Source organism: Aulostomus chinensis, chromosome 1 (genome assembly GCF_037954235.1).
Source record: "Aulostomus chinensis isolate RoL2024-O1b breed Wild chromosome 1, RoL_Achi_v1.0, whole genome shotgun sequence".
Taxonomy (NCBI): domain Eukaryota; kingdom Metazoa; phylum Chordata; class Actinopteri; order Syngnathiformes; family Aulostomidae; genus Aulostomus; species Aulostomus chinensis.
The window spans coordinates 16,680,129-16,705,548 of NC_141320.1; the positions used below are offsets into that span (position 1 = coordinate 16,680,129).

The window sequence follows — 25,420 nt, forward strand, 5'->3', positions numbered from 1 at the left end:
TCGTAGCAACTCTCACTACATTTCTGTAGCATCATTTTTAGGTTCGTAGCAACTCTCACTACATGACTGTTAGCATCACTTTTAAAGGTTTTAAGCAACTCTTACTGCATCACTGGAGCATCATTTTGAGGTTTTTAGCAACCTAATACATTACTGTAGCATCATTTTGAGGTTCGTAGCTACTCTCACAACATTTCTGTAGCATCATTTTTAGGTTCGTAGCAACTCTCACTACATTACTGCAGCATAATTTTTAGGATTTTAACAACTCTCACCTCATCATTTCAGGATCATTTTAACATTTTAAGCAACTCTCACTCCATGACTGTGGAATCATTTTGAGGTTTTAAGCAACTCTTCCCACATCACTCTAGCATCATTTATAGGTTCGGAGCAACTCTCACTACATTTCTGTAGCATCATTTTGAGGTTCGTAGCAACTCTCACTACATTACTGTAGCATAATTTTTAGGATTTTAGCAACTCTCACCTCATCACTTCAGCATCATTTTAACGTTTTAAGCAACTCTCACTACATGACTGTGGAATCATTTTGAGGTTTTAAGCAACTCTTACCACATCACTCTAGCATCATTTATAGGTTCGTAGCAACTCTCACTTCATTACTGGAGCATCATTTTTAGGTTTTTAGCAACTCTTCCTACATCACTGTAGCATCATTTTGAGGATAGTAGCAAATCTTACTTCATGACTGTCAGCATCATTTTGAGGTTCGTAGTAACTCTTACTACATCACTGGAGCATCATTTTGAGATTTTAAGCAACTCTCACTACATCATTGTAGCATCATTTGGAGGATAGTAACAACTCTCACTACATGACTGTCAGCATCATTTTTAAAGGTTTTAAGCAACTCTGACTGCATCACTGGAGCATCATTTTGAGGTTTTTAGCAACCTAATACATAACTGTAGCATCATTTTGAGGATCGTAGCAACTCTCACTACATCACTGTAGCATCATTTTGAGATTTTTAGCAACTCTTCCTACATCACTGCAGCATCATTATGAGGATAGTAGCAACTCTCACTTCATGACTGTCAGCATCATTTTGAGTTTTTAAGCAACTCTCACTACATCACTGTAGCATCATTTGGAGGATAGTAGCTACTCTCACTACATGACAGTCAGCATCATTTTAAGGTTTGAAGCAACTCTTACTACATCACTGGAGCATCATTTTGAGGTTCGTAACAACTCTCACTACATCACTCTAGCATCATTTTTAGGTTTTTAGCAACTTAATACATTACTGTAGCATCATTTTGAGGATTGTTGCAACTCTCGCTACATTACTGTAGCATCATTTTGAGGTTCGTAGCAACTCTCACTACATTACTGTAGCATCATGTTGAGGATTTTAGCAACTCTCACCACATCACTGTAGCATCATTTTGAGGTTTTAAGCAACTCTTCCGACGTCACTGGAGCAGCATTTTGAGGTTTTTAGCAACTCTCACTACATTACTGTAGCATCATTTGGAGGATAGTATCAATTCTCAACACATGACTGTCGCATCATTTTAAGATTTTAAGAAACTCTCACCACATCACTTTGCCATCATTTTGAGATTTTAAGCTACTCTAACGACATCACTTTAGCATCATTTTGAGGTTTCTAGCAACTTAATACATTACTGTAGCATCATTTTGAGGTTCGTCGCAACTCTTACAATATTACTGTAGCATCATTTTGAGGTTTCTAGCAACTCTAAATACATCACAAGAGCATCATTTTGAGGTTAGTAGCAAATCTCACTTCATGACTGTCAGCATCATTTTGAGGTTCGTAGCAACTCTTACTACATCACTGTCGCAATATTTTGAGGTTTGTAGCAACTTTTACTACATTACTGTCGCATTATTTTGAGGTTCATAGCAACACTTACTACGTGACTGAAAGCATCACTTTGAGGTTATTCGAAAGTTTCACTCCATTACTGTTAGCATCATTTTGAGTTCATTAGCAATTCTTACTACATCACTGTCGCATCATTTTGAGATCATGAGCAATTCTTCCGACATCACTGTCGCATTATTTTGAGGTTCGTAGCAACTCTTACCACATTACTGTCAGCATCACCTTGAGTTTATTAGCAACTATCACTATATTACTGTTAGCATCATTTTGAGTTTTTGAGCAATTCTCACGACATCACTGTCGCATTAAATTGAGTTCATTAGCAACTCTTACTAAATGACTGTCAGCATCACTTTGAGGTTGTTCGAAACTCTTTCTACATTACTTTAAGTATCACTGAGTTTCTTAGCAACTATCAATACATTACTGTTAGCATCATCTTGAGTTCATTAGCAATTCTTCTGACATCAATGTCGCTTTATTTTGAGGTTCGTAGCAACTTTTACTACATGACTGTTAGCATCACTTTGAGGTTGTTCGAAACACTTACTACATCACTGTCAGCATCACTGAGTTGATTAGCAACTATCACTACATTACTGTTAGCATCATTTTGAATTCATTAGCAATTCTTCCGACATCACTGTCGCAATATTTTGAGGTTCGTTGCAACTGTTACTACATTACTGTCGCATTACTTTGAGATTCGTACCAACTCCTTCTACATGACTGTCAGCATCTCTTTGAGGTTATTCGAAACGTTCACTCCATTACTGTTAGCATCATTTTGAGATCATTACCAATTCTTCTGACATCACTGTCGCATCATTTTGAGATCTTTAGCAATTCTTCCGACATCACTGTCGCATTATTTTGAGGTTCGTATTAACTCTTACTACATGACTGTCAGCCTCACTTTGACGTTGTTCGAAACACTTACTACATTACTGTAAGCATCACTGACTTGATTAGCAACTATCACTACATTACTGTTAGCATCATTTTAAGTTAATTAGCAATTCTTACTACATCACTGTCGCAATATTTTGAGGTTCGTAACAACTTTTACTACATTACTGTTGCATTATTTTGAGGTTCGTAGCAACTCTTCGTACATGACTTTCAGCATCACTTTGAGGTTATTCGAAACACTTACTACATTACTGTAAGCCTCACTGAGTTGATTAGCAACTATCACTACATTACTGTTAGCATCATTTTGAGTTCATTAGCAATTCTTCCGACATCACTGTCGCAATATTTTGAGGTTCGTAGCAACTTTTACTACATTACTGTCGCATTATTTTGAGGTTCGTCGCAACATTTACTACATGACTGTAAGCATCACTTTGAGGTTGTTCGAAACACTTACTACATCACTGTCAGCATCACTGAGTTGATTAGCAACTATCACTACATTACTGTTAGCATCATTTTGAGTTCATTAGCAATTCTTCCGACATTACTATCGCAATATTTTGAGGTTCATAGCAACACTTACTACATGACTGTCAGCATCACTTTGAGGTTATTCGAAAGTTTCACTCCATTACTGTTAGCATCATTTTGAGTTCATTAGCAATTCTTACGACATCACTGTCGCATCATTTTGAGATCATTAGCAATTCTTCCGACATCACTGTCGCAATATTTTGAGGTTCGTAGCAACTCTTACTACATTATTGTTGCATTATTTTAAGGTTTGTAGCAACTCTTACCACATTACTGTCAGCATCACTTTGAGTTTATTAGCAACTATCACTACATTACTGTTCGCATCATTTTGAGTTTTTGAGCAATTCTCACGACATCACTGTCGCATTAAATTGAGTTCATTAGCAACTCTTACTAAATGACTGTCAGCATCACTTTGAGGTTGTTCGAAACTCTTTCTACATTACTTTAAGTATCACTGAGTTTCTTAGCAACTATCACAACATTACTGTTAGCATCATCTTGAGTTCATTAGCAATTCTTCTGACATCACTGTCGCTTTATTTTGAGGTTCGTAGCAACTCTTACTACATCACTGTCAGCATCACTGAGTTGATTAGCAACGATCACTACATTACTGTTAGCATCATTTTGAGTTCATTAGCAATTCTTCCGACATCACTGTCGCAATATTTTGAGGTTCATAGCAACTTTTACTACATTACTGTCGCATTATTTTGAGGTTCGTCACAACACTTACTACATGACTGTAAGCATCACTTTGAGGTTATTCGAAAGTTTCACTCCATTACTGTTAGCATCATTTTGAGTTCATTAGCAATTCTTACGACATCACTGTCGCATCATTTTGAGATCATTAGCAATTCTTCCGACATCACTGTCGCAATATTTTGAGGTTCGTAGCAACTCTTACTACATTATTGTTGCATTATTTTAAGGTTTGTAGCAACTCTTACCACATTACTGTCAGCATCACTTTGAGTTTATTAGCAACTATCACTACATTACTGTTCGCATCATTTTGAGTTTTTGAGCACTTCTCACGACATCACTGTCGCATTAAATTGAGTTCATTAGCAACTCTTACTAAATGACTGTCAGCATCACTTTGAGGTTGTTCGAAACTCTTTCTACATTACTTTAAGTATCACTGAGTTTCTTAGCAACTATCACAACATTACTGTTAGCATCATCTTGAGTTCATTAGCAATTCTTCTGACATCACTGTCGCTTTATTTTGAGGTTCGTAGCAACTCTTACTACATGACTGTCAGCATCACTTTGAGGTTGTTCGAAACACTTACTACATCACTGTCAGCATCACTGAGTTGATTAGCAACTATCACTACATTACTGTTAGCATCATTTTGAGTTCATGAGCAATTCTTCCGACATCACTGTCGCAATATGTTGAGGTTCGTTGCAACTTTTACTACATTACTGTCGCATTATTTTGAGGTTCGTAGCAACTCTTACGACATGACTGTCAGCATCTCTTTGAGGTTATTCGAAACGTTCACTCCATTACTGTTAGCATCATTTTGAGATCATTACCAATTCTTCTGACATCACTGTCGCATCATTTTGAGATCTTTAGCAATTCTTCCGACATCACTGTCGCATTATTTTGAGGTTCGTAGCAACTCTTACTACATGACTGTCAGCATCACTTTGACGTTGTTCGAAACACTTACTACATTACTGTAAGCATCACTAACTTGATTAGCAACTATCACTACATTGCTGTTAGCATCATTTTAAGTTCATTAGCAATTCTTACTACATCACTGTCGCAATATTTTGAGGTTCGTAACAACTTTTACTACATTAATGTCGCATTATTTTGAGGTTCGTAGCAACTCTTACTACATTACTGTCAGTTTCACTTTGAGTTTATTCGCAACTATCACTACATTACTGTTAGCATCATTTTGAGTTGTTGAGCAATTCTCACGACATCACTGTGGCATTAAATTGAGTTCATAAGCAACTCTTCCTAAATGACCTTCAGCATCACTTTGAGGTTGTTCGAAACTCTTTCTACATTACTTTAAGCATCACTGAGTTTCTTAGCAACTATCACTACATTATTTTTAGCATCATCTTGAGTTCATTCGCAATACTTACTACATCACTGTCGCAATATTTTGAGGTTCGTAGCAACTTTTACTACATGACTGTCGCATTATTTTGACGTTCGTAGCAACTCTTAGTACATGACTGTCAGCATCACTATGAGGTTATTCGAAACGTTCACTCCACTACTGTTAGCATCATTTTGAGATCATTAGCAATTCTTCTGACATCACTGTCACATTATTTTGAGGTTCGTAGCAACTCTTACTACATTATTGTTGCATTATCTTAAGGTTCGTAGCAACTCTTACTACATGACTGTTAGCATCATTTTGAGTTTATGAGCAATTCTCACGACATCACTGTAGCATTGAATTGAGTTCATTAGCTGCACTTTCTAAATGAATGTCAGCATCACTTTGAGGTTGTTCGAAACTCTTACTACATTACTGTAAGCATCACTGACTTGATTAGCAACTACCACTACATGACTGTTAGCATCATTTTAAGTTCATTAGCAATTCTTCCGACATCACTGTCGCAATATTTTGAGGTTCGTATCAACTTTTACTACATTACTGTCTTATTATTTTGAGGTTCTTATCAAATCTTAGGACATGACTGTCAGCATCACTTTGAGGTTCTTCGAAACACTTACTACATTACTGTGAGCATCACTGAGTTGATTAGCAACTATCACTACATTACTGTAAGCATCATTTTGAGTTCATTAGCAATTCTTCCGACATCACTGTCGCAATATTTTGAGGTTCGTCGCAACTTTTACTTTTACTAGTTTCTTAGCAACTATCACTACATTACTGTTAGCATCATCTTGAGTTCATTAGCAATCCTTCTGACAACACTGTCGCAATATTTTGAGGTTCGTAGCAACTTTTACTACATTACTGTCGCATTATTTTGAGGTTCATACCAACTCTTACTACATTATTGTTTCATTATTTTAAGGTTCGTAGCAACTCTTACTACATTACTGTCATCATCACTTTGAGTTTATTAGCAACTATCACTACATTACTGTTAGCATCATTTTGAGTTGTTGAGCAATTCTCACGACATCACTGTAGCATTATTTTGAGGTTCGTAGCAACTCTTACTACATGACTGTCAGCATCACTTTGAGGTTGTTCAAAACTCTTACTACATTACTTTAAGCATCACTGAGTTTCTTAGCAACTATCACTATATTACTGTTAGCATCATCTTGAGTTCATTAGCAATCCTTCCGACAACACTGTCGCAATATTTTGAGGTTCGTAGCAACTTTTACTACATTACTGTCGCATTATTTTGAGGTTCGTAGCAACACTTACTACATGACTGTAAGCATCACTTTGAGGTTATTCGAAATGTTCACTCCATTACTGTTAGCATCATTTTGAGTTCATTAGCAATTCTTCCGACATCACTGTCGCATCATTTTGAGATCATTACCAATTCTTCTGACATCACTGTCACATTATTTTGAGGTTCGTAGTTATTCTTACTACATTATTGTTGCATTATTTTAAGGTTCGTAGCAACTCTTACTACATTACTGTCATCATCACTTTGAGTTTATTAGCAACTATCACTACATTACTGTCGCATCATTTTGAGTTTATGAGCAATTCTCATGACATCACTGTAGCATTGAATTGAGTTCATTAGCAACTCTTACTAAATGACTGTCAGCATCACTTTGAGGTTGTTCGAAACTCTTCCTACATTACTGTAAACATCACTGAGTTGATTAGCAACTATCACTACATTACTGTTTGCATCATTTTGAGTTCATGAGCAATTCTCACGACATCACTGTAGCATTAAATTGAGTTCATTAGCAACTCTTACGAAATGACTGTCAGCATCACTTTGAGGTTATTCGAAAGTTTCACTCCATTACTGTTAGCATCATTTTGAGTTCATTAGCAATTCTTACTACATCACTGTCGCATCATTTTGAGATCATTAGCAATTCTTCTGACATCACTGTCGCATTATTTTGAGGTTCGGAGCAACTCTTACTACATTACTGTCAGCATCACTTTGAGTTTATTAGCAACTATCACTACATTACTGTTCGCATCATTTTTAGTTTATCAGCAATTTTCACGACATCACTGTAGCATTGAATTGAGTTCATTAGCAACTCTTACTGAATGACTGTCAGCATCACTTTGAGGTTGTTCAAAACTCTTACTACATTACTGTAAGCATCACTGAGTTTCTGAGCAACTATCACTACATTACTGTTAGCATCATCTTGAGTTCATGAGCAATTCTTCCGACATCACTGTCGCAATATTTTGAGGTTCGTAGCAATTTTTACTACATCACTGTCGCATAATTTTGAGGTTCGTAGCAACTCTTAGTACATGACTGTCAGCATCACGTTGAGGTTATTCGAAACGTTCACTCCATTGCTGTTAGCATCATTTTGAGTTCATCAGCAATTCTTATGACATCACTTTAGCATCATTTTGAGATCTTTAGCAATTCTTCTGACATCACTGTCGCATTAATTGAGGTTCGTAGCAACTCTTACTACATGACTGTCAGGATCACTTTGAGGTTGTTCGAAACACGTACTGCATTACTGTAAGCATCACTGAGTTGATTAGCAACTTTAAGTCCATCACTGTTAGCGTCATTTTGACTTCATTAGCAATTCTTACTACATCACTGTCGCATCATTTTTAGATCATTCGCAATTCTTCCGACATCACTGTCGCATTATTTTGAGGTTCGTAGCAACTCTTACGACATTACTGTCTCATTATTTAAAGGTTCGTAGCAACTCTAACTACATTACTGTTGCATTATTTAAATGTTCGTAGCAACTCTTACGACATTACTGTAATCATCACTGAGTTTATTAGCAACTATCACTACATTACTGTTAGCATCATTTTGAGTTAATTAGCAATTCTTAGGACATCACTGTCCCATCAGTTTGAGATCATTAGCAATTCTTCTGACATCACTGTCGCATTATTTTGAGCTTCGGAGCAACTTTTACTACATTACTGTCGCATTATTTTGAGGTTCGTAGCAACTCTTACTACATGATTGTCAGCATCACTTTGAGGTTGTTCGAAACACTTACTACATTCCTGTCAGCATCACTTTGAGGTTGTTCGAAAGTTTCACTCCATTTCTGTTCGCACCATTTTGAGTTCATTAGCAATTCTTACTAAATCACTGTCGCATCATTTTGAGATCTTTAGCAATTCTTCTGACATCACTGTCGCATTATTTTAAGGTTCGTAGCAACTCTTACTACATGACTGTCAGCATCACTTTGAGGTTGTTCGAAACTCTTACTACATTTCTGTCAGCATTACTGAGTTTCTTAGCAACTATCACTACATTACTGTTAGCATCATCTTGAGTTCATTAGCAATTCTTCCGACATCACTTTCGCAATATTTTGAGGTTCGTAGCAACTCTTACTACATTATTGTTGCATTATTTTAAGGTTCGTAGCAACTCTTACTATATTACTGTCAGCATCACTTTGAGTTTATTAGCAACTATCACTACATTACTGTTAGCATCATTTTGAGTTGTTGAGCAATTCTCACGACATCACTGTAGCATTAAATTGAGTTCATTAGCAACTCTTACTAAATTACTGTCAGCATCACTTTGAGGTTGTTCGAAACTCTTACTACATTACTGTAAGCATCACTGAGTTTCTTAGCAACTATCACTACATTGCTGTTAGCATCATCTTGAGTTCATTAGCAATTCCTACGACATCACTGTTGCAATATTTTGAGGTTCGTAGCAACTTTTACTACATGACTTTCAGCATCATTTGAAATTGTTCGAAACACTTCCGACATTACTGTAAGCCTCACTGAGTTTATTCGCAACTATCACTACATTACTGTTAGCATCATTTTGAGTTCATTAGCAATTCTGACTCCATCACTGTCACATCATTTTGAGATCATTAGCAATTCTTCCGACATCACTGTCGCATTTTTTGGAGGTTCGTAGCAACTCTTACTACATTACAATTGCATTGTTTTGAGGTTAGTAGCAACTCTTACTACATGACTGTCAGCATCACTTTGAGGTTATTCGAAACGTTCACTCCATTACTGTTGGCATCATTTTGAGTTTATTAGCAATTCTTACTCCATCACTGTCGCATCATTTTGAGATCATTGGCAATGTTTCCAACATCACTGTCGCATTATTTTGAGGTTCGAAGCAACTCTTACTACATGACTGTCAGCATTACTTTGAGGTTATTCGAAACTTTCACTACATTACTGTTAGCATCATTTTGAGTTCATTTGCAATTCTTCCGACATCACTGTAGCATTATTTTGTTGTTAGTAGCAACTCTTACTACACGACTGTCAGCATTACTTTGAGGTTGTTCGAAACACTTTCTACATTACATTTAGCATCTTTTTTAGTTCATTAGCAATTCTTAATCCATTACTGTCACATCACTTTGAGATCATTAGCAATTCTTCAAACATCACTGTCGTATTATTTTGAGGTTGGTAGCAACTCTTACTACATTCGTGTCAGCATCACTTTGAGTTTATTAGCAACTATCACTACATTACTGTTAGCATCATTTTGAGATCATGAGCAATTCTTCCGACATCACTGTAGCATTATTTTGAGGTTTTGAGGTACCTTTGTTTGTAACCGATCTGCTTACCAGCGAGACGCCACCACGCACGGCTGTCGGCTCCGTGAAGGAGGGAGAGGAAGTGGAAAGGACGGAGAAGGGTCGGACCAGGTCTACTGCTAGGTGACCACTCACTATCGTCTGCCATACTGCCCCTCATGGTGGGGAGTGTAGCGCTATCCTGCCACGGTACATTTGTTTCATTCTTTTGCTCTTGCACTTTAATTAAAATGGACTTGACTTGAGAATGTTTTGTTTCAAAATATAGAAGAATTCCCAGATTTATAGGTAGCATGAGTATGAAGTTGCACTTGCACCCGGTGGGAAAATGTCCTCTGCATTTGACTCTCACTATGGAGGAGCAGTGGTAGCAGTGTCAGCCTGGGGGCTTGGTCAAGATCAATGACAGGAGTAGCAGACAGGTAATATCCATAGCATGCTTGTTGTTTGAGAGGAGTAAGGGTACACTGTTGGTCTCTCACCTGATGTGCTGTCATCAGCACAAATGATCTGTTCCTAAACATCAAAATCTACCATCCCCCTGATTGTTTTTTACAACTGGAGTACTGGTTAACACTTTAGAAAGCCTTCATTCAGAGCTGGGAAGAACCTTGAACCTGATATCCCAGACATCAAAGTGGGCCACTAACTGGCCAGATGAAGCTATGCTAGGCTGCTGTACTCTGAAGAGCTAAAGTAGCAGCTTCTGAGAGGGATGCTAACCTGGATGTGTTCATCTCCTACTTTAATATCAGCCCCCAACTTGGAGCTCTGACAGCCTCCAGCTTGTTGTTCCTGTTTCTGCTTCAGTCAACAGGGAACTCCAACCTGCAGTAGAATCTTCAACAACAATGGAATAGAAAAGTGAGGAAGAAAAACTAGAATAAACTTACAAAGCTGAGAAATGTTCATGAAGAAGAAAGGCACACGTTATGATTGAGGCCAGAAACTAAAACTCCACACCAAATGTACTTTGACTTGTAGGATAATGAACTTGAATGTGTTGAAACAGCAGATCAATGAATCCACTACCACACAACAAGATGATGACCCCCTACCACAAGATGGCGTCACAGATCCTGACGGTCTGTGCAGGAAACACAGAGCAAAACATTACAACAAAGCTCCTGTTGTTCCCTCCAGGAAAAACTGTGGCTCTGATGAGAAGAAGGATCCTAGCCTCCTCTGAGGATCCATGGCCGCACCATTGGGTAGAAGGACGATGGGGTCGGCACCAGGAGGAACCCTGGTGTCTCCGATGCAGGGAAGATGGAGCAGTGAAGAGGCCACATTGTGGCGTCCTAAAGAGGACATTTGGTGGAGCCTGAGACAGCAAACATCACGCCCCCTTCATCAGAAGAACCACAGCACCAGAAGAAAGAATCCTGGCAGTGACGACAGGGAGGATCAGGGTGACCTCCTCACCTCCACCTTTGAACCTTCAAATGAACTTTAAAAAGCTTTAGAGTGGAGAAGGATTTTAAAACCTTTTATTGTTTTTTCCTTTCATTCTCATTTGTGCGATTGTCTGATTTATTAGAAATAAACACTGTCTGCTGGGTTTCCATTGACTGTGATTCTCTTTGCATGCAAGTTGAAAGTTCTGCCAATAAAAACCACGAGTATTTGAAGACCAAAGGAAGAACCCCCAAAGTCAGGACCCTGAGATCAAAGTGAGAGCTCTGATCTCTGAGGTCTGGGATATTTCCCATCCCATGGCCCTTCAAATAAGAGCCCTGTGTCTCTGTCTCAAAGTTTTCAACCGTATTTGTTTGTTAAATTAAAACCAGACGACCACTGTGGTCCTTTTTACACGGTAAGTAAAGCACAGATGCCCTGGTGGACCTGTTGGCACCCAGGACTTTGAATCCAGTGATCTGAGTCCAAGTCTCAGTTCCAGCAGGTTTCCTGCAGCCTTCAGCAGAGCTGCCATGTTTCTCTGTAGAGAACTAAGTGATGCTCTCAGCAGGTTGAGGGCACCACCAACAAGTGAGGTATGAACCTCTGACTTCCTTCTTGTCAAACAGGAAACTCCTAATACCTCATTTGAGTAAAGTACCTCATATTCCTGACATCCAAGTAGTAGTGAAGTGGAGGAAGAAGGGAGGAGATCTCCAACAGGATCCTTCTTTCCTCTGTCCTCCTTGATCTCATGGATCACCACAGTCAAGGGGAGACCCAAGCTCCCGGATGGATCTGGCACTCAGGAACTGCTGAGTTTTACAGTGGACTTTGTTCCATCCATGGTTCAGGAACAGGACTCCTCCTGGTTAACCTGGTATCTTTCCACCCAACTGTGGGTTCTTGGAGAATTTTTCATGTCGTGTCAAGAAATCAGGCTGGTGGGTTTTTCAATGAGAGAAATTCTGGTAACTTAATTAAGTGGCATGTTTGTTGAAGCAGTAATTAACTGATAAATTAAGGAAGGCCTTGCCAGTCTTTGCTCCCACGTCATACGATGGAGTTAGAAAGTCCTGAATCAATCTGGAGTTCCATGATTTCCTTGTGGTTCATGATCCTTTTGCCAATGGAGTCTGGAACAAGAGCAAGATGAACCTCCAAATATCAACAGGTTGATTGCAGGTGATGTCAAGTGGTATTCAGAGGAACCTCCTCTTTGTGTTTGGTTCCATGGTGGAATGGTGAGCCCTCTGGACTCTGCGTCCAGTGATCCCAGTTCAAGTCTCAGAAGGACCTTCCTGTCTGGAATGTGTCCCATGTAACAAACTGATCAAGAGATGTTACGTGGTTCAAATGTTCTGGTTCATTTCTTACTGCCATGAACTCAGACTGTGTGTTTAATGTTAACAATAAATGTAACAACTAAGGAGCCAGTAGCTCCTGTGGAAAAAATTCTACTTTGTCAGTGAATGAATTCATTTGATATTGAAGTCTGCAACTTTCAGTGTCTGTCAGGATGGCCGAGCGGTCTAAGGCGCTGCGTTCAGGTCGCAGTCTCTCCTGGAGGCGTGGGTTCAAATCCCACTTCTGACAAAGGACATTTTCTCCACATTCCTATGCATCCACAGTGGTAAATTCCAAACCCAGTTGAAGCTGCTCTCCACTGATGGGAGTGAGTGGTTGAACTGGCAGCAGAGGATGCAAAGGAGCTTCCCTGTGATGGTCCAACATTGCCTGGTTTCCTCCAACATGGAGCAGCCACCAAACTCTAACTTCAATGTTGGATCAAAGTCTACTGAAGAAATGTGTTTTCTTTCAATTCACATTTTGTCCATTAACTTCATAATCAGAGTCACCATCTCATCACATGACTAAAGTCTGGGTTCTGTAGTGGTGGTAAAATATCCTTCCGTGCCCCTCACTAGTTTGCACACAGAAAAGCATATTTTACTGGTTTCAGATCTCTTAGCTTGTTCTCTCTCTTAAAGCAGCTGAGGCAGCTTTCATTGTGTGATTGATTTTAAAATATAAAGATGGAACAGAACCATTGGAATCAGATGTCAGGACATTTGAAGGAATGTCAATCTCCTGTTGAAATGTTGCAGTGTGCAGCTGAGGCTCTCTGGCAGTGGCACCAGGAGCCACAATGGCAGAACCTGGACCCTCCTGGAGGAGAACCACAGGTGAGGGCCTTCTTGGCTCCAGATTGATGGAAATCAAGTGTCTGAGGCTGTTAGCAGCCATGAAGTTGATCTGGTTGGCACTGGTATTTGTTCTTGCTGCAGCTCAGGAGTGATTCAGGAGAAGAGTTTCAGAACAGCCCAGGTTGGGGACTGGAATTCTAAAATTTCCCCTGGAACCAGACAACCTTGGGAGGTAAAACCTCCAATCATAGCCACTCAGATGCAGCAGCAGAAGAAGCTGTCATCCACCCTGACAGTCAGAGCATCAAGTCAAGAAAACATCACCATCTTGTAGTTCCAAACCTCCACCTGTCAGATTCAGCTACTTCTGATTGTGGGACTTTAAATTTGAACACAATGGAATTTGGACAAGGAGTTTTCCTTCCAGTCCAAACATCATCGTCCAGCCTCCAACCAGAGGTCCATCAGTTATCATGGAGCCACAGGTGGAGTCTGGATTCTTTTCTGGAATGAGACGGCAATGACAGTCCTGCCAAGTGACATCACTGACATGACAGGATGACTTCAGTCATGTGACTGGATGACTTCAGTCATGTGACTGGATGGCAGTGCAGATTCCAATGTAGAGGTTGGGGAAATTGTCTCTGAGAATCCAACTTGAAGCCATGCCCTCCTTGTTCTTCAAAAACCCAAACAGCGACCATCAGTCTCCCACCAATCCTGTACTTGGGTTCAATGTTGCTGTTCCATTTTGCAGCATTCATCCCCTCATTCTAGAGGCTTTAACATGAAAATGCAAATGCTGAGAGACATAAATGCAAATCAGGGTATCTGACCAGAGGTGACACATCTTTTAATACTTTTCTTGTTATATTTGTTATATATGTTCTGTATGGTTATATTTGTTATGGTTGTTATGGAGTTTATGGTTATTATCTCTGTTTCTTGTGTCTTTGTCTTTGTTGTCCTCCCCTTCGTCCGTCCTGGATTTTTGACCTTGGTTGCAGGAAGCGTGTGACCTCAAGTCCTTTTTCTGTGTTGCTGAACGTAGAGCCTTGCTTCATTGTGCTTGCTAAAGTGTGATCCTCCCTGCTAATTCCTTATTTCATTGACTAATTACCCACCAAAAATTAATACCTTCCTGCTTTATTTGGCTGAAGTTTAAAAGACCATCATTCTGGTAGCAACAGTCTTTCTGCCTTGTAAACACGCTAAGCTAACGATGGCTTCTCCCTCTTGTTCTCCTCTCTCCTGCTCAGGGTGCCACATGTTTTGTTCCTCCTCTGCCTCCTTTAGTGATACTGATAAGTGTGTTAAATGTAGTTTTCTTGTTGTGTTGGAGGTGAGGCTTAGCGATGTTGAATTGGACCAGCAGCGGCTCTGCACCAAAAGCTGCGAGAGCTAGCCAACCCCCACTAGCTGGTGCAGACCAACTTAGCTTAGCTCCTGGCTTAGGCCCAACTAGCGCTCCCCCAGAAGCTCCCAAGCATCTGGGAGAGCGCCAAGAAAAGTTGGGCCTAAGCTAGGATGTGCTTGCTCATGAAGAATTGTTGGGTGTAAATTCATTTAAGGAGTGTTGAACTGGACCTGTTCTACTTGTAAAGTGTAACTTTTGTTATTTGGTGCTTTACAGGGTGATGACTTGCTGGGGACACTTTATCACAGCAGTGGACAAACATCAGCATTCAACACCCAGCAGCTCCTCTGATCAACAGAACAAGTTAAAGTATTCTGAGAAGGAGGGCATCGATCCCTCTACTGCTCACATGCTAAGCTAGCGCTCTACTATTGGAGCTAATTCCCCTGTTAAGGAGCACAGCAGATAATGCACCTTGACCTTCATGCATGGTTTAATGAGCGTCACCAGTTGAAGCTTCTCTGGTTGACCAATGTAATGGAGACCAAGGGTTCCATGACATCAATGATTAATTGAAGGTAACATTTGTCTTGGTATTAACAGTTTATGTAAATTAGAGGCACACACACATGTTAATGGTGAGGTTTATTGAATCAGCAAACAAGTGAAACATTTTCTATGCCATGTGTTCCAGGGAGGGACCTGGGAAGCACAGGGGGACCGGCCATCCTGCCTGTGGAAAATGAAGACCCCAGTGTCAGTCAGTGGGAATCACTGTGCAAGGCCTGGTATTTAGTGTTGATCTAGTTTGTCTCATGTAAATGTGGCAGTTTCAGTCGTCACGGTCAGTCCTCACCTCTTCCTGGTGGTTTCCTTAAAGGGGGTGGAGCCAAAAGGGGAGAGCGGCCCAAGGAAGCTCCTTAAGAGCTGTAGGTGCAAACCTTTGCTCCCAGATGGGGGAGGGGGTACAATCACAGACAAGGTTCATTGAATGATTATGTGGATGTATGACTGAGTTGGTGTAGTAGTCTGGAATCATGTATATATTTAGTCAGGTTAAGTTGTTGAGATGGTGCTGGTTTGATGTAAATATTGATTGTAGAGCATGGTTGTGGTCTCACCTCCACTCTATGGGCCATCCATCGTCATCTTCTGCTTATTCCTTACTAGTAAGGGTCGCGGGGGGGCTGGAGCCTATCCCAGCATCTATGGGCGAGAGGCGGGGTTCACCCTGGACAGGTCGCCAGTCCATCGCAGGGCCAACACACAGAGACAAACAACCATTCACACTCATACCTACGGTCAATTTAAAGAATCCAATCAGCCTCGTCCCCAAATTGCATGTTTTTGGACTATGGGAGGAAGCTGGAGTATCAGAGAGGACGCACGCCGGCACGGGGAGAACATGGAGACTCCACACAGAAAGATCCCGCGCCCGAGCCAAAACTCAAACCTGGAACCTTCTTGCTATGAGGGCACAGTGCTAACCACTGCACCACCATGCAGGCCCGATCTAGGGGCTGGTCTGTCTAATTTCCTGCAGCCAGGAGGGAATTAAAGGCAGTCAGGGGTTTTTAATGTAAGTTGATGGTGTCTCATGCAATCTCTTTCAATACTCCAGTGGTGGTTTAAGTGAAGAAAAACATGGGTTAGTCAGTAGGACTCTGTGTGTGTGTGTGTGTGTGTGTGTGTGTGTGTGTGTGTGTGTGTGTGTGTGTGTGTGTTTGTGTGTGTGTGTGTGTGTGTGTGTTTCCATGCAGACTTTCCCTTGTAACAACCAATTTGATTTGGAAACCATTCTGCAACTTTGTACCCAAGTTGTCTCCTCATCAGGCACCACAGTATCCAGTAGGTTCAGTTAAAACAGTCATCAGTGATTAATGTTCATGTTCAATGATGAGGTTTTGATTTATTCTTCTAGAATCATCTGAAGAAACCCTCCTCAACACAGTGAAGCCTTCATCTGACAGGAGGAGTTTCTTTTCCCAGTGATTCCACTGACAGTGAAAAGCTACGTTCATCAGACTGGTCTGATAGGATCAACTACTGGTTGCTCTGGAGTGGAAACAGCAACCTGTCAGGAAACATTAGTCAGATCAAAGCCAAGATTAAAGCAAGAGCCTCCAGATCAAAGACAGAATTGATGATGATGTCATCAGGGGGCTTTGATAGTATATTTATTTGTACCTCGAATTCTGTCTTTGATCTCAGGAGGACATGAAAGAAACCCAATTGAGGAAAGCAGAGGAGAACATTCAGCTTCATTAGAAACACTTGAACCCTTTGAACAGTAGAATTTGTTTGAAACAGTTTACAACATTGAGTGACAGGACTGAAGAGGGGAGATTTTGGTATTTTCAGTTTAATTCTAACTTTAAACTGGGCATGAACATTTTTAGTCGTTCATATTCTAACATACAGAGGAAGTCATGACATTCCCTTTTTTATAACCTGTCCTGTTCAGGAAATGGAAATGGAAATTTAGCTGCTATGTTGAATCAGAAAAACCTTTTGAAGTCTACTTTTGCTTCAGTCAGAAAGTGGACTGTTGTTAACTCTCACAATGGTTGGTGACTCTGGTGGAAGAAAATATCCTTATGAACCTCTTTTTAACAGACACATATTTCTGAAGATGCAGGTCTATTTTATTTTTCTTCTTTTAGCAGAGGATGGTTTCGATCCATCGACCTCTGGGTTATGGGCCCAGCACGCTTCCTCTGCGCCACTCTGCTCTACCATTGACAGAACAGTCCTTGTTTTAGGAGAGCATTCTCTGTGTTTGTCTCTGCCCTGCTCTCCTGCTCTCTTTCCCCTCATTTAGTCCTTGACATGATCCATGCTCTACAGCTCTGCGGGTGGAATGAAGACCTGCGTCTGCTCTGCCCGTGCCATCCTTCGTCTCAACCTAAATTGTTTGACCCACCTTTATAATGCTGCAGACAACACAACCAAACTGGCCCCGATCAGGATTTGACAGGCCGAAACATGCCCTAAAAACACCAAGAATAATATCCACCACCTTCTGAACGGGGCCTGGCCCGTCTCCTGCATCAGGGGCCGCCGCAGTCGGGCATCAGCTTTTCAACAGCTGTTCGCCCTAACACTCAATGAGACAAAGACATAGAAGCTCAAACTGCTGTTGAGGAGGCCCTGATCCTAGAGTGGTTAGTACTCTGCGTTGTGGCCGCAGCAACCCCGGTTCGAATCCGGGTCACGGCAGCATGAGATAAATTTCTTTGTGTGTATTGATGGACACAAGCCAAGCAGAAATTTCCCACAATGCAATAGGGCAGTGTTTGGTCAGTGCTGAGCAGGCGTCAGTCTGAAAACGATGTCATATTATTGTGTCATCACTTGACCAGACCCAAAAGTAGACTCAGGTATCAGTTTCTTCTCAATGCTAACGTCTGCTAGCTTAGTCTGCTACTTCGATGGCTCTGCCTGCTCTAAGGTCCAGACCCCTGGATGTGGTGGTTCCTACCTGAACGTAGATTCTGTCAGCTCATGTTGTTAAATCAACTCACCAGGAACACCAGTAGATTTCAATGGACTGACAATGAGTCTCATTGAATGGTAAACATGTCAAATATGAAGTCATCACCTGAGGAGGTCTGCTGCTGGAATGAAGCTCCAGATATTCACAAGATATTCTAGATCTTAAAACAAAGCATTTTTATATTTGATTTCTTATTCATTCAGGTCATCCAGTCATGTGACTGAAGTCATCCAGTCACGTGACTGAAGTCATCCAGTCATGTCAGTGATGTCACTTGGCAGGACTGTCATTGCCGTCTCATTCTAGAAAAGAATCCAGACTCCACATACAAGATGGTTGATGTTTTCTTGACTTGATGCTCTGACTGTCAGGGTGGATGACAGCTTCTTCTGCTGCTGCATCTGAGTGGCTAGGATTGGAGGTTTTACCTCCCAAGGTTGTTTGGTTCCAGGGGAAACTTCAAAATTCCAGTCCCCAACCTGGGCTGTTCTGAAACTCTTCTCCTGAATCACTCCTGAGCTGCAGCAAGAACAAATACCAGTGCCAACCAGATCAACTTAATGGCTGTTTTTGTAGTGATTTGATGCCTCATGAGGAGAAAATTTGGGCACAAATGTTGGACAAGAGTGTTTGTGGAGGGTGATTTTTTGTTGTTGTTGCAGTGTTGTAAGTCACTGTACCTGCAGCTGAATGATTGAACTTTCTCCAAATGTCCTCAAGATGGTTTCCAATGACATCAGTTGTCACAAGAGGAAGTCTGCATGTAAACACACTCAGGTGTGCCCAGCTATTCTTATGAGAACATTCGATCAACTTCATTCTATGTGCAGCCTAACCTTAATCTTAATCTTAATCTTAACCAACTGAATCTTAATCTTTATTTGAAACTAAACTCAATCCAGACCTTCACTCTGAAAGAACTCACAAACTGCATTGCGCTGCATCAGGGCCGGTCTTTGGTCCCCATGAGGACGAGGACTCCTGATCAGTGTTGATGATGGAAATGGTCTCCAACACCATAAAACAAGAAATACACACACGTGTAAACACACACAGTGACCCCGCATGTCGTTTTTGCCCAACTTAAATTTTCATTCATTACCCAGAACCTCTCAAAAGCCCTGAAGAAAAATTTAATATTTGGAGTTTGAAAGCCATAAATCACATCCATATCATCTCGTCCATCTCAGTCTGATCTCATCTTTGTTTGTTTTTTTAAAGGGGGACAAATTGGTACTTGGTTAAAAAAGCACTGTGGGAAAATGATCCTGCTTTCAGGGAGGTCTTTGGTGAGTTTGCTAACAATGCAGAGAACCATGACGGTACCAAGCACAAGGCTGCTGCCCTCTGCATCACAGCTACACTTTGGAGTCTGTTTGAACTGAATGTGAAGGGTCTGACATCATCACACCAGTACGACAACAAGTGACCATGAACCAAAAGAAAACCTTCACTGATGAGTCCATGGATCTCATTGATCTGTGCCATTTCCTGATCTTCAGGTTCTGTCTTTGATTTCTTTCTTTGATCTCTAAATTCTGTGCTTTTGGTCTTTGAATTCTGGTTCATAATAAAAAAGAACTCCCAGCATATTTCTGCAGACCATTGATAGGGATTTTACCAACTGCACCATAGCAACCCTCTTGCTGTCTGCTGTTGTGCCATTGAAAAGTAAGACAGCCTGGCAGTCAACAAACTGGGCTCAACAGAAAAATGTCAACTAAAGATGGATTAAAGACCAGGAGGAAATGTAACCAACCTACAAAGATGGAGGGGAATTGAGACCCACATGTTTGCCATCCTTGATGAACTGTCCACTGGTGCAGGGGATGAGGTCATGGCCATGATCTGGGAGCCAGTCCTGGATGTTAAATGCCCTGATGATGGACAGTGCAGTGGCAAAATGTCTGGTCCACTGACTGAACTCTGCCACAAGTGAGGAACAACAGTCAGCAAGGAGTAGAAACGAAGAGGAGAAATGGAGAGAACAGAAAGAATGAGAGATCATGGAGGAAAGAGGCTGATATTTGCAAGTGTCCTGACTACAACACAGCAATCTAGAGAAACCAGGACCTGGATTACTGAGGACCTCCACTGGCAGTTCATTTCTGTTGATCATAGGGCCATGCTGGGTGAAGCAGGAATGAATCCTGGGACTGAGGTTGTGGAGCAATGGTCACCTTTCCTGCTGAAACTGTCAATTCTTCTGCTTGGTTCTCTCCACAAAACCAGTCCCTTAACGGAGCTCAAACCCCAGTTACAGCTGTGAGAGCCCAGAATCTGACACACTGGACCATCAGGAACAGCTTTGTGCTTTCAAACAACAGAGACGACACTCAAGGACTCAGGGAACGCAGGAATCTCTGGCCTCAGCTGACATGTTGAATTTCAGCAACACTTCATGATGCTGGGTTTCGCAAACCAATGAGAAGATGAAGGAGGCCGTCAACTCCTTCAAGCTCAACATCTCCACTGCTTTACCCAGGAGGTCAGGAGGTCAAAGCAGAACCTGCACCCCCCACCTCTGATGTTTACTCCACACAGAGATGAGGGGTCTGTTCAGAAGAGTGAGCTGGAGTCTGGGCAAGTCTTTTCATTCAGTCCCTGGTTGAAACAATTGTCTCCACCAACTTCAGTATGGGTCTGGACCTGCACAGGTTACAATTCATGTCTTGGTCCCAAGGGTTTGTTGAACCAGAGAAGCTTCAAGTGGTGACGCTCATTAAACCCTGCATGAAGGTCAACCTGCATTATCTGCTGTGCTCATTAGCAGGGACTTAGCTCCAATGGTAGAGTGCTAGCTTAGCATGTGAGAGGTAGAGGGATCCATGCCGTCCTTCTGAGAATACTTTAACTTGTTCTGTTGATCAGAGGAGCTGCTGGGTGATGAATGCTGATGTTTGTCCACTGGTGTGATAAAGTGTCCCCTGTTACGGAGATGTGGATGAACACCTGCTCAGGTCAAAGCTGCAATCAAACCAGGGACTCTGAACCTCCCACACAGTGAAGAAGTTTGTCATCAAGATTTATGGCAGCTTTGAAACTTCCCACCATCTCCTGAATGTGGAGCAACTTGTCCTGCCAAAACTGTCCCCTCTTCCATTCTTAATAACACCTGTCCTGACTGGCAATCACGCTGGGCTGCAGCGGTGAAAGCACTGAATGCAGCCAGGATACACAATGACTCAAGCAACACAGGAATCTGTTGACTCAGCTGGAGAAGCAGAGGGTCCACCAAGACCAGCAGACACCTTCATTCTTGATACTTGATTTCAAGGGCAGCCCCTTGAGATGCACCATCTCATTTTGGAGGGGGTCCTGACAAATAATGACCAACAATACAACAATAATAAAAGTAGATTCTATTTTCAACACAAGGACACACACATCATACACCCAGGTACAGGCCAACAATGTTCCCCAAAGCCCCCCACCCCCCCCCCCCCCACCACCACCACCATCCAGTATTATACAAAGTATGATCAGAGATCCCACTGCAGAATAAGAGTGGGCCTGTGTTCACATACTCATACATTTAAACACCCATCTAAATAAATACTGCTTCCATGCACCATTAAAGTACACAATGCATATTCATACACAAATATCCACATATTTACAGTACAGAGAACAAACAAGAACAAGTAGAGAGTGAATCCTGGAGAGAAAAGGGGAGGTGCATCAGAAACGAGAGCAGATGTTTGAAAATGCTTGATGATTTGAAGATGAGAAAGGAAGAGAGAGACCCAAGTGAGGAGGAAAGGTTGTTCCAATCTGATGGAGCTTTAAATACAACCGGTCAAAGCAGGAGGCCGTCCCCACTGATCCTGGATCTGCTCGACGTTCCTGCCTTTTAAAAGGAAGGTGTTCATCACCACTGTTGCAGGATGTGCTGCTGATGGAGAATTGTTGGGTGCAGATTCATTGAAGCAGTTTGGTGCTGGACCTGTTCTACTAGTAAAGAGTCATGAGAGAACTTTGTTGTGATTTGGTTCAAACAAATAAAAATGATTTGACTTGATTTGGTGCCTCATGAGGAGAAAATTTGGGCACAAAAGTTGGACAAGAGTGTTTGTGGAGGTTGTGGATCAAAGTTCTATTTATATCCAACACATAAAATCAAACAATGTGAAGCAGGCTAATGAACAATAAATCAAATATAAAAATGCTTTATTTTAAGATCTAGAATATCTTGTGAATATCTGGAGCTTCATTCCAGCAGCAGACCTCCTCAGGTGATGACTTCATATTTGACATGTTTACCATTCAATGAGACTCATTGTCAGTCCATTGAAATCTACTGGTGTTCCTGGTGAGTTGATTTAACAACATGAGCTGACAGAATCTACGTTCAGGTAGGAACCACCACATCCAGGGGTCTGGACCTTAGAGCAGGCAGAGCCATCAAAGTAGCAGACTAAGCTAGCAGACGTTAGCATTGAGAAGAAACTGATACCTGAGCCTACTTTTGGGTCTGGTCAGGTGATGACACAATAATATGACATCATTGTCAGACTGACGCCTGCTCAACACTGACCAAACACTGCCCTATTGCATCGTGGGAAATTTCTGCTTGGCTTGTGTCCATCAACACACACAAAGAAATTTATCTCATGCTGCCGTGACGCGGATTCAAACCAGGGTTGCTGCGGCCACAACACAGAGTACTGACCACTATACGATCATGGCTTCCGCAACAGCAGTTTGAGCTTCTATGTCTTTGTCTCATTGAGTGTTGCGGCGAACAGCTGTTGAACAGCTGATGGGCGACTGCGGCGGCCCCTGATGCAGGAGACGGGCCAGGACCCGTTCAGAAGGTGGTGAATATTATTCTTGGTGTTTTTAGGGCATGTTCCCACCCATCTTCACGTGGGTGACAAAAATGGATTTTTTGTAAAGATTTCGGCGCGAGTTCGGCCTGTCAAATCCTGATCGGGGCCAGTTTGGTTGTGTTGTCTGCAGCGAGAGCACGCCTGGCACGCTCAGCGGGAGCGAGTCCGATCATTATAAAGGTGGGTCAAACAATTTAGGTTGAGATGAAGGATGGCACGGGCAGAGCAGACGCAGGTCTTCATTCCACCCGCAGAGCTGTAGAGCATGGATCATGTCAAGGACTAAATGAGGGGAAAGAGAGCAGGAGAGCAGGGCAGAGACAAAGACAGAGAATGCTCTCATAAAACAAGGACTGTTCCGTCAATGGTAGAGCAGAGTGGCGCAGAGGAAGCGTGCTGGGCCCATAACCCAGAGGTCGATGGATCGAAACCATCCTCTGCTAGAAGAAGAAAAATAAAATGAACCAGTGTCTTTAGAAATGCGTGTCTGTTAAAAAGAGGTTCATAAGGATTTTGTCTTCCTCCACAATCACCAACCATTGTGAGAGTTAACAACAGTCCACTTTCTGACTGAAGCAAAAGTAGACTTCAAAAGGTTTTTCTGATTCAACATAGCAGCTAAATTTCCATTTCCATTTCCTGAACAGGACAGGTTAAAAAAAAGGGAATGTCATGACTTCCTCTGTATGTTAGAATGTGAACGACTAAAAATGTTCATGCCCAGTTTTAAGTTAGAATTAAACTGAAAATACCAAAATCTCCCCTCTTCAATCCTGTCACTCAGTGTTGTAAACTGTTTCAAACAAATTCTACTGTTCAACAGTTCGAGTGTTTCAAATGAAGCTGAATGTTCTCCTCTACTTTCCTCAGTTGTGTTTCTTTCATGTCCTCCTGAGATCAAATATAGAATTCCAGGTACAAATAAAGACACTATCAAAGCCCCCCTGATGACATCATCATCAATTCTGTCTTTGATCTGGAGGCTCTTGCTTTAATCTTGGCTTTGATCTGACTAATGTTTCCTGACAGGTTGCTGTTTCCACTCCAGAGCAACCAGTAGTTGATCCTATCAGACCAGTCTGATGAACGTAGCTTTTCACTGTCAGTGGAATCACTGGGAAAAGAAACTCCTCCTGTCAGATGAAGGCTTCACTGTGTTGAGGAGGGTTTGTTCAGATGATTCTGGAAGAATAAATCAAAACCTCATCATTGAACATGAACATTAATCACTGATGACTGTTTTAACTGAACCTACTGGATACTGTGGTGCCTGATGAGGAGACAACTTGGGTACAAAGTTGAAGAAGAGGGTTTTTGGAGAGGAGATTTAGATGAGATGGTTTCCAAATCAAATCGGTTGTCACAAGGGAAAGTCTGCATGGAAACACACACACACACACACACACACACACACACACACACACACACACACACACACACACACACCACACACACACACACACACACACACACACACAGAGTCCTACTGACTAACCCATGTTTTTCTTCACTTAAACCACCACTGGAGTATTGAAAGAGATTGCATGAGACACCATCAACTTACATTAAAAAGCCCTGACTGCCTTTAATTCCCTCCTGGCTGCAGGAAATTAGACAGACTAGCCCATAGCGGGGCTGCACGGTGGTGCAGTGGTCAGCACTGTGCCTTCACAGCAAGAAGGTTCCGGGTTCGGGTCCTGGCTCGGGCGTGGGATCTTTCTGTGTGGAGTTTGCATGTTCTCCCCAGGCCTGCGTGGGTTCTCTCCAGGTACTCCGGCTTCCTCCCACTGTCCAAAGACATGGACATTAGGGGACGAGGCTGATTGATACTCTAAATTGACCGTAGGCGTGAGCGTGAATGGTTGTTCGTCTGTGTGTTGGACCTGCGATGGACTGGTGACCTGTCCAGGGTGAACCCCGCCTCTCGCCCGTAGATGCTGGGATAGGCTCCAGCCCCCCCCCCCCGTGACCCTTACTAGTAAGGAATAAGCAGAAGATGACGATGGATGGCCCATAGAGTGGAGGTGAGACCACAACCATGCTCTACAATCAATATTTACATCAAACCAGCAACAACTTAACCTGACCAAATATATACATGATTCCAGACTACTTCA

General features: G+C 41.8%; 2 non-coding genes across 2 annotated transcripts; one reads left to right on the plus strand and one right to left on the minus strand.

The window, feature by feature from the left end:
* The first annotated feature begins 12,984 nt into the window (after positions 1-12,984).
* On the plus strand, positions 12,985-13,067 carry trnal-cag (transfer RNA leucine (anticodon CAG)). The gene has a single exon. It is a non-coding gene; the product is annotated as a tRNA-Leu (tRNA).
* A 4,568-nt stretch (positions 13,068-17,635) lies between these two features.
* Positions 17,636-17,707, minus strand: trnam-cau (transfer RNA methionine (anticodon CAU)). Its single transcript has one exon. It is a non-coding gene; the product is annotated as a tRNA-Met (tRNA).
* Between the last annotated feature and the right edge of the window lie 7,713 nt (positions 17,708-25,420).